This window comes from Pelophylax lessonae, assembly GCF_965119305.1.
Source record: "Pelophylax lessonae genome assembly, chromosome: 1".
In the NCBI taxonomy this organism is placed as follows: Eukaryota; Metazoa; Chordata; class Amphibia; order Anura; family Ranidae; genus Pelophylax; species Pelophylax lessonae.
Genome location: NC_138768.1, coordinates 236,617,481 through 236,627,400, shown reverse-complemented (window position 1 = coordinate 236,627,400; position 9,920 = coordinate 236,617,481).

Sequence of the window (9,920 nt, the reverse complement as noted above, 5' to 3'; positions counted from 1 at the left end):
GGTCCCCGGACAGCTGATGAGTGTGTGACTTACGGTGTTTTGATGCTCCTCCGCTGCCTGGATTCAGTCACGGCTGTTGGGGGATATCAGTTTATGCGCTTTTACATTGTTTACATGTGAGTGGAACCATTGTCTTTCTTTTAAATAAATGTATGTGTTTGCAATATTACGTTATGGTCCTTCTATTTTATATTTTTCATATGAATACAAGCTGCTATTCATCTAAGGATTGTCCAATGATATAGCCCTCTAAGAGGTGGGCTTGTTATGCAGTAATTTGCCAGCCTTCTGGTAAGTTCATTACTTTGGGGGAGTGTTGCTCCTATCTCACTTGGTGTGGTGGATGGCAATCTGTATGGATTATCCTGTTTGGAGTGGACCTTAATATTGGGATGAACTCTGCTCACTTTTGGACTTTACTATTGATTGGACTTTACTGTTTCCACCTATTCCATCTCTTTAATCTGGGATTCTTGTGATGCGCTGCATGTCTTTTTCTTATTTTAGAATTTGATCTTTATTTTTTTTTTTCTATTGAACGTGCATGCTGGAAAACCAGCAGCTGACTGACTCCCAATCAGCGCTCTCAGCAAATGGCAGAAAGCACTGATTAGAGTGTTCTGGCTGGGAGGCCATTCCCCTGTCAGAATGCAACAACTTAGTGGGGGAGATGGCTAAACTAACATTGCATGGTTACCTGCGGGGTTGAACAAAATAAAATGAAAAATGTGCACCCGGCTTTAGAGTGACCACCACTGAGTAATGTCATCTAAGCAGTTAATAATTTACACATACGCAGTAGCTGCCCCCCATGCGCCATTCACAGCAATGCTGCTGCAATTCTTACCTTTAAAAAGCCTCTTTATTATTCATTGTCACACCCAGACATGAAAACTAGAGAGTTTACACTACTGTAGCTTCTTCAAAGGGGCAGAGTTCTTTTTTAAATATTATTTTAGTGAAAAAGAAAACAAAAACCATGCAAAATAATGTTTACAGAAAAAGTAATGCAAAAAAAGACACAGGGAACAATAATATAAAAGGGTTAAAAAATGAAAAAATGATTAAGTGGAATCTATCTGGTGTTGGTACAATTGAAAGTTCGGATCATTTTAAGAAGAATTACAGCAATTTTTTTTAGGAGGAACTGGTGTGACTTTCAGTAATCTTATAACTAGTTCCAGTGATACAATGTAAGCTCACAACTACTTGTGCAGACATTTTTTCTTGTCTTTGGAGAGGATGGTGCAGAGCTAACTTCACCCAATCAAAGGGTCTGAGGGTTTTTTTTGTAGGTCTGCTGGAGTATTTTATTATGCCCAGTGGACACACCCTTAATGGTAACTATCATGGGTAGAATTATAATTCTTTATGGTAATACTTTGCAAAATACTACAGCCAGGGCCAGATTAACATATGGGCTATTGGAGCTGCAGCTCCAGGCCCCTACCTTAATATAGGCCCCGGGTTGGCCATATTCACTGTTACCGCTCTTCTGTCACTTGTAAACACAGAAGTCTGGCTTCTATGCTCGCTTCCCCAGGCAGCTCCCTCAGAACCTCCCCACACAGCACGAAGGCCGGACAAGGAGGGACAGTTGCCGATGCATGGATGTGTTTATGGGCTTCAGAGACAGCATCCCATGTTGAATTAGGCATGCATGGCTGCACCCTTCCTCCTCTGGGTGCATGCCAAGGCACGGCCCTTAAGGCCCTTCAAAATCCTCAGCACCAAGCCCATGATGCTCTTAATCCGGCCCTGACTACAGCATATAGATATAACAGACATTTATTTTTAGGTAAAACTCCCAGTATCTCCCAGTATTCAAACCATATAGAAAAGGGAAAAAAACCCAGAACATTTTTACACAACACTACTATTCCAAGACTCAGGTGAGACAAAATCAGGCAAGACTGAAATCACCAACTAGGCATTCAATGCTTTAATGCATTAAGTTGATTTTTAGTAATACAAACTTGCTGCGCATATTTTATAGACCTTTACTGAACATCATCTATGCAAATAGGTTGCTTTGTAAAGTGGCAACAAATATTCCCCAGTTCATTCAAGAATGAAAGCAAGGGAGTGTCAGTTTGTTTCCATTTTAGGAAACAAATGTAACAATATGTCCAGCAGAGCTCGAATCGACCTTGGTTGGAGTGAGTGGCTCAGCCAAGCTCAAAAGGCAGGCAATGACTTAAGGGTTCACCTAAATTATAGTAAGGGAAGATGTAAAAGCTACAACATCCATCTAGTCATCTTTTGGCATAGGAAAAATATTATTGTAATCCACTTGGTCAAAAGGACATCTCCAGAACTTTTTAACCAGCATATTATTTATCAGCAAAAAATATGAAAAAAAAAAACCTCTACTAAACATTCTGCCTTATGGACTGCTACAGACCCTATCCATAGTAATGTATCCGCACCATACTGTAAAGAAAAATAATAAAATAAATCTAGAGCTGGAAATAATTTCCCATAAAAGATTTGTTTATTAATACACACTTTAAAACCAAATACTATGGTATGTTACAACGTTTTGGGTGGTTGAATGTCTGGTATCTGAGACATGACCTATGACACATTTATATCAAAAGAAAAAAAAGAAAAAAATTTACCATCAAAAATCTCCTATATGCAAAACTAAATTAGTACTGGTAACAGGTAGATTTGGTTCTGGCTATATGATATTATCTATACTTATTGGTGATCCATGGAAATAGCCTAAAGTACCCACATAAGCAAATAGTCAAAAATTGAAAAGACAATATTGGATCTGTTCTCAAAAGCATACCCCAAAGAGTTGACATTGAATAAATGAAATAAACAACAACATATTTCCAAGCAGCAATGATCCTTAGATCTTGTAGGATACTCCTCTAGATCCTACATTGCAGCTGGATCAAGGTTGATCTCTTCCCCAAGGCCTTGGTATGTTCTCCAAAAGATGACAGCTGATGAGACCCTGTAACAAGGGATATAGGATAGGAGGATATGAATTTAGATTCTCTCACAGATGTAAGTGAAAGGCATCACCTGGCCATTGTGAAACTGCAAAACTGCATTCAGTAAAATGCTCCATTTCCCCCACAAAGGGGTGTTCATCCTCTGTATGTATTAATTAAATTACGATTTGTTAGCCCCCAAATATGATAGTTCTATGATGTGTCTTTTTCTTAGGAGGTCTAGTGTATCTTATTAGCCTCCTGTATCTTGTAATATAGGCGTTTTTTTCTTTTTTTGCATGAGTGGTACCTTCTTCTACATTAATGTAGACACTTTTTAGAATGGTAACTCCATTAGTAAGATTCTGCATTCCTCCTAGCTTTAACTGTGTTTTGTCTAATGTTTCCCATTCCAGAAATATATTTGATCTGACTGTTATGTTAGTGACTAGTGAATTTTGGGAAATTTGAGGGGGACATTGTGTTTACTACTCCCCATGTTCTTCACACAGTTTGGAGATCATCAGATCTTATTATCATCACACATTTCAGTGATAAAATACAAATTACTTTTTAATAGGATGCCCATGCTTCTAAAATCATATACACAGGGAATACATTATTTACGGGAATGGATATGGTCATTGCTTCTCACATTGTGTCAAGGTCTTACCTTGCCTTCCTGTTGGCAGCCATCTTGGACATGTGCAGACTGCTGTCTCTTACAAACCCTGTTTGCATCAGTACTTGCTTACTGCCTGGGTGTCGCTTAGTGATGACGTTGCACACCTGACTACAGTATATACAGTATATCACCTGATAGCTTGCAGTCCTTTCCCTTTTGTTTGTGCTACAAGGTGCATCACTGCTAGCAGTCTTCTGTTCTCTGTGTTCCTCCATGCATATACTGGCTTGGCTGACGACTTTCCTGGCTCTCGATTCCGCATCAGCAGACCACCCCCCATTGACAGACTATCTGGCATGGGCAGACTAACTGCTACTGGACTCGACCATGGCTTGGATGACTACCCGCTTCTAGACTCGATCCCGGCTTGGATGACTACCTGCTTCTGGACTTGACCCCGGCTGTTCCTGATTTTGCTCCACACTCTTGCTGTGCGTTATTGCTGTTGCCCTAATAAATTGCTTTATTTTACTTGCATCTTTGTGTGGTCTGGTTTCCTGACACCCTGACACATTGCAATATTGTTATGGGGACCAAACAGTTGCTGTCAATAGTAAAGACATGAAACACGTTAACTGTTGTTTAGAAGACCAACTCATTTACATAATTTTTACAATCCCTTCAAGCTTTAGCAACTGAGAACTACAGTTGTTTATCCTGCAACCAAATACCTATAGCATAGTTTCAACTTTATGCTATGCTATTTCAAGACTAAGAGAAAATGATAATATAAAGTATATATTTAAAAAAACAATTAATGACCTATTAGAGTGTACATCATTTAGAGGAGTTATTTTTCCTACTAACCTGTTGAGAAAATATTTTAGGGACTGTGGCAAGCACAGCACAGTACATCTGGAAGGGTTCAGATTGAAAGCTTGAGGCTGTCAACACAGGTCAGCTCAGAATACACTCTCAGTTTCTGCAGCAGCTGTGCAAACTGTGTTTTCAGGGTCTATGTAAAGTATCCTAAGGGACAGTGCCTGCTTTGTGAGTTCCGGAACTCTGCTAATCCTTCATGAGGTTTTTTGTGTTTAAGAAAAAAGATAACTTGCTTAGTCAACACCATTCATACCTACATTATAGGGTACATATAGATCTTTTTTGTCAATGTAACATAGCTGTTTGCTTTTGTTTTTAGGAAACAACATCACTCATTGTGCCTTATAATTTTATTTGCTAAGAATCGCAAAGTGATTGGAAAAAAAAACAGTATATTGTATCAAACACCCATATGTACTCAAAGATGCATTGAAAATTGTAGTTTAAAGTGAATGTCTTATTTTGCATTACTGAATGTCCAGGAAACCTACCAGGTATGGACATTGAAGGTCAAATTTAGATCCAAGTACTTTCTAATTTGGTATTATGGATTTTCCCAAAACAATAAGTCAAAACTGGTAGCCATAGGATTACTCCAAGACACTCGCTATGGTGAACTCATGCGGGCTCACTCCCAAGCCGGCTCTGTCTGTCTATAGAAACACAGAACAATGCTTGGCCCTGCCCCTGTTCCCTCCTCACTGGCTGTGATTGACAGTAGCAGGAGGCAATTGCTCCCACTGCTGTCTCTGAACCAATGAGCTGGGTGAGGGAGAGATCCAAAGGAGTCTGGATCAAGATTGGGCTTAGGTAATATTAAGGAGGGGGAAACTGGGGGAGAGCTGGATGAAGAAGGTTTTTTTATCTGATTGCATAGAATGCACTGAATACATTGAAGATCACCCTTGGCAATGGAGATACTTCTCGTGATTTTTTATTAATATCAGACTGCAGTTTCAGGGTCATCTTCAGCAAAACCATTTATTCTCCCACACTTTCCTGTCAGTTTGCCCCATGGTTCAGTCCTCTGCTCAGATCTTTTCTGTTTTATGCTTATACCAGGAATCTTGGCAAATTGATCTCTTAACTTACCACTTGTAGGCATTTAAAAACCCTTATCTACCTTTCCACTCCTAAATCTACTGTAAAAATCATGTCAACTTCCATGTCAGCCATACCTTAATGGGTGTCTAAAAAGTAAAACTGAGCTATCCCTCTATTATTTCCAGACCACTGCTTCATATCTTATACCAGGGGTTTTCAAACTATGGCCCTCCAGTTGTTCAAGAACTACAATTCCCATCATGCCTAGTCATTTCTGTGAATGTCAGAGTTTTATAACGCCTCATGGGATGTGTAGTTCTGCAACAGCTGGAGGGCCGTAGTTTGAGGATCCCTGTCTTACACTGTCACCTGGCTCCTTTCCTGTCCTGAGAATAAAAAAAGCTTTGTCTTCAAACTATTCCACAATTCGCCCACCTGCTTTCTTTTAGCCCTCTCTAATTTTTTTTACTGTATTCCCATCAACATGAGAATATAATATACTTTGACCTCAAAATGTTCCACATCACCCCTGCCTCTTACAATTACACTTCTACCTCTCTTTATAAATAAATTCACTTGAAAAAAAAAAAAAATCAAGTTTCTATGATTTGCTTTTAAAACGTGCTACAACTCATCTACCATGTAAATACTTGAGCTTGTTCAGAGATACTCTCAAAATTGCTCTCTCCACTTCTCTTTTCTGACCTTCTAATGTCCTCATTAGAGCAGTTTCTATTCTCTTAAATTCTCTATCTCAGCCTATTTCTTCACCTTTGTATTCTTTAAACAGTCTTTCAAATGGTCATACCCATCTCCCTTTAATGCTGAACTCAAGGCGGATACATATGGCTGTCTGCACTCTGCCCATTAATTGCTGGGAATGGTACTCATTTACAAGATGAAGGAAGGGAGCAAAAATGACATGTGGATAAAGGATGTGCAAGATGGCAAAATAAACACAGCCCACCATAAATACAAGCCAATACAACCCTGAACTTCTCATACAGTAATACAAAAAGTGTGAAATAAAAGCAAAAACCTCCCTACTGAGTAATCCTTGCCAAAAATAAGATTTTATATTTTTATTTCTAAGGTGGAAGATGCCTTTGCTACAAATTTTAGCTTTTCAAGCATGCAACAAGTTGTCACTGTTAGAAATTGTTTAATGTAGATTTTACATTACATAATATATACATATATCTACACTGCTCAAAAAAATTAAAGGAACACTTTTTCATATAGCATCAAGTCAATTAAACTCCTGGGATATTGATCTGGTCAGTTAAGTAGAAAAGTGAGTCGTCAATCAGTTTCAGCTGCGTTGGTGTTAATTAGATTAACAACAGGGGCACTAGATGGGCAACAATATAATGACCAGGAATGGTTTTACAGGTGGAGGCCACTGACATTTTTTTCCCTACTCAGCTTTTCTGACTGTTTTTCACTAGTTTTGCATTTTGCTAGGGTCAGTGTCACTACCGGTAGCATGAGGCGATAACTGGACCCTATAGAGGTTGCACAGGCAGTCCAACTTCTCCATGATAGCACATCAATACATGCCATTGCCAGACAGTTTGCTGTGTCTCCTAGAACAGTCTCAAGAGCATGAAAGATATTCCAGGAGACAGGCAATTACTCCAGGAGAGCTGGACAGGGCTGTAGATGGTCTTTAACCCATCAGCAGGACCAGTACCTGCTCCTTTGTGCAAGGAGGAACAGGATGAGTACTGCCAGAGCCCTACAAAATGACCTCCAGCAGGCCGCTGGTGTTAATGTCTCTGACCAAACAATCAGAAACAGACTTCATGAGGGTGGCCTGAGAGACGACATCCTCTAGTGGGCCCTGTGCTCACTGCCCGGCACCGTGGAGCTCGATTGGCATTTTCCATTGAACACCAGATTTGGCAGGTCTGCCAATGGCCCCCTGTGCTTTTCACAGATGAGAGCAGGTTCACCCTGAGCACATGTGACAGATGTCAAAGAGTCTGGAGAAGCTGTGGAGAACATTATGCTGCCTGTAACATCGTTCAGCATAACCGGTTTGGTGGTGGGTCAGTGATGGTTTGGAGAGGCATATCCAGGGAGGAATGCACAGACCTCTACAGGCTAGACAATGGCACCCTGACTGCCATTAGGTATTAGGATGCAATCCTTGGACCCATCATCAGAACCTACACTGGTGCAGCGTGTCCTGGGTTCCTCCTGGTGCTCAACAATGCCCAGCCTCATGTGGTGAGAGTATGCAGCCAGTTCTTGGAGGATGAAGGAATTGATACTATTGAATGGCCCCCACGCTCGCCCGACCTAAATTCAATAGAACACCTCTGGGACATTATGTTTCAGTCTATTAGACGCTGCCAGGTTACACCTCAGTCTGTTCAGGAGCTCAGTGATTTATTGGTCCAGGTCTGGGAGAAAATACCTCTGGACACCCTCTGCCGTCTCATTAGGAGCATGCCCAATATTGCCAGGCATGCATACAAACACTTGGGTATTATAAAAACTACTGAGTTGCTGCAATGAAACTTTAGAAAAATGGACTAGCCTGCTGCATCATTTTTACACTTTGATTTTCAGGGTGTCTTTGAATTCAGCTCTCTGTAGGTTGATAATTTTCATTTCCATCAAACAATTCTTTGTTTTCTAACACATTACCCAGTCCATATCAGTATAGATATCCGGCATTATATTTTTCCCCATTTAGATCTGATTTGTTTTCAAAGTGTTCCTTTATTTTTTTGAGCAGTATATATATATATATATATATATATATATATATATATATATATATATGTATACATACTTTTAAGAGTAACCTAAAATGTAAAGTTCAATTAGTGATACTTCATAACCTCCACTGAGATCAGGGCAAAGTTTGCCTAGTATGCTTTCTCTTTCTCAGGCTTCATACTGAGTTATGCTTTGCAGACTTTGAAAATCAGATCAAACACAGATCACCGGCTCTAATTTGCTGTACCACAACTCTAGAGTTTCCCAAAACAATGTTTCCTTTCAGGTTATCATAGGAGAGCAGTGAAAGACTTCCAACATAGTCCCAGTCAATGCCCTCTAAGAAAATGATTTCTAATTTCAGGAAACTGACACATCTCATAATTCTGTTGGATTGATTGTGTACAGTTTGAGGCTTCAGATTTTACTATGACCCAGACAGGTTAAGTTTAAGATTTTGAAGGAATTTAGAGTTGCTAAAATCTCTGACAAGGTGATGAAAGATATTTTCCAGAGGCTTAATGAGTCTATAGAATAGCCGGGAGTACTATCAAACATTAGTTATTCCCCCCTATGCAAGTAGTGTCCTGAATTATTACTATAATGAAGGAAGGTATGAACTTGCAGGGAAAATAGCTTTGTGTCATTTGTGATTCATGAGCTGTCTCAATCAAATAGAAAACATAATTTGTAAGCATTTCTATCTTTTTTCATAATTTTTCTACACACTGCATTAATGTCTGAAGTTACCCATATACCACCAGACCCATGCTCTCTATCCATCTGCTTAATTGTATCAGCTGAGAAATCATGATATTTTCATCCTTATTGTGGCAATGGATATGAATTGATAGTTGAAAGATCCCTCTGTTGTGATAACTTCCAAAATGATAAGTCCTCCTATGATTTATCCTCATATGGTCCCCATATAGAGTCCCAATTAGATATATCAACAAGGAAATTATTAGGCATACAGTAAAAATCTCATAAAACATTGCATTTATTCATGTAAACCTCTTGTCCTTAAACACTATAAAATATCATGGTTCATCATCACATTGCCTATTACCGTCTACCCAAAATTTTTGTCACCTGCAGGTATTGTGAGTCTGGCTTTCTGTCCTCACAATGACATCAATAATTCAATGGCAGAACGGGTGGCATCAATTGTTACGTGTTTCACAGATGAAATCTTCTTCTTCAGACAGTGAGTTAATAATACCATATCTACAATTAATATAATCCATGTTATGCAGTATATAGGTGAATGGCTTGTATAGAACCATGTGTCCTCAATTACTGTAATTGATACAATATATTGTACTGTATTATTGCTTTGCCCATAGTGCACCTTTTGTTTTTTTTGTACCCTTGTACAAATTTAATAAGGTACTATTGATAAAAAAAAAAAAAGAATCCATGTTATCTTATGAATACTTTAAAACAGAAACCTTTAATTTTCAGACATTACATATTCGCAAAATCATAAGCTTGCTTACATAGAAAATGCATTCATCAGTCCATGCAGATGCTAAGGATAACCCGATGGGACTGCAGGGGGCACAGAAGAGAAAGCTTGTTGGGCAAGCCCAAAGCTACATCTGCAGGGAGTACTAAAAAGAGTAAGGAATACACCCTGAAATACCTATAAGTAAGTATGTTTTATGAAGGTTCCACTACACTTACCTAAA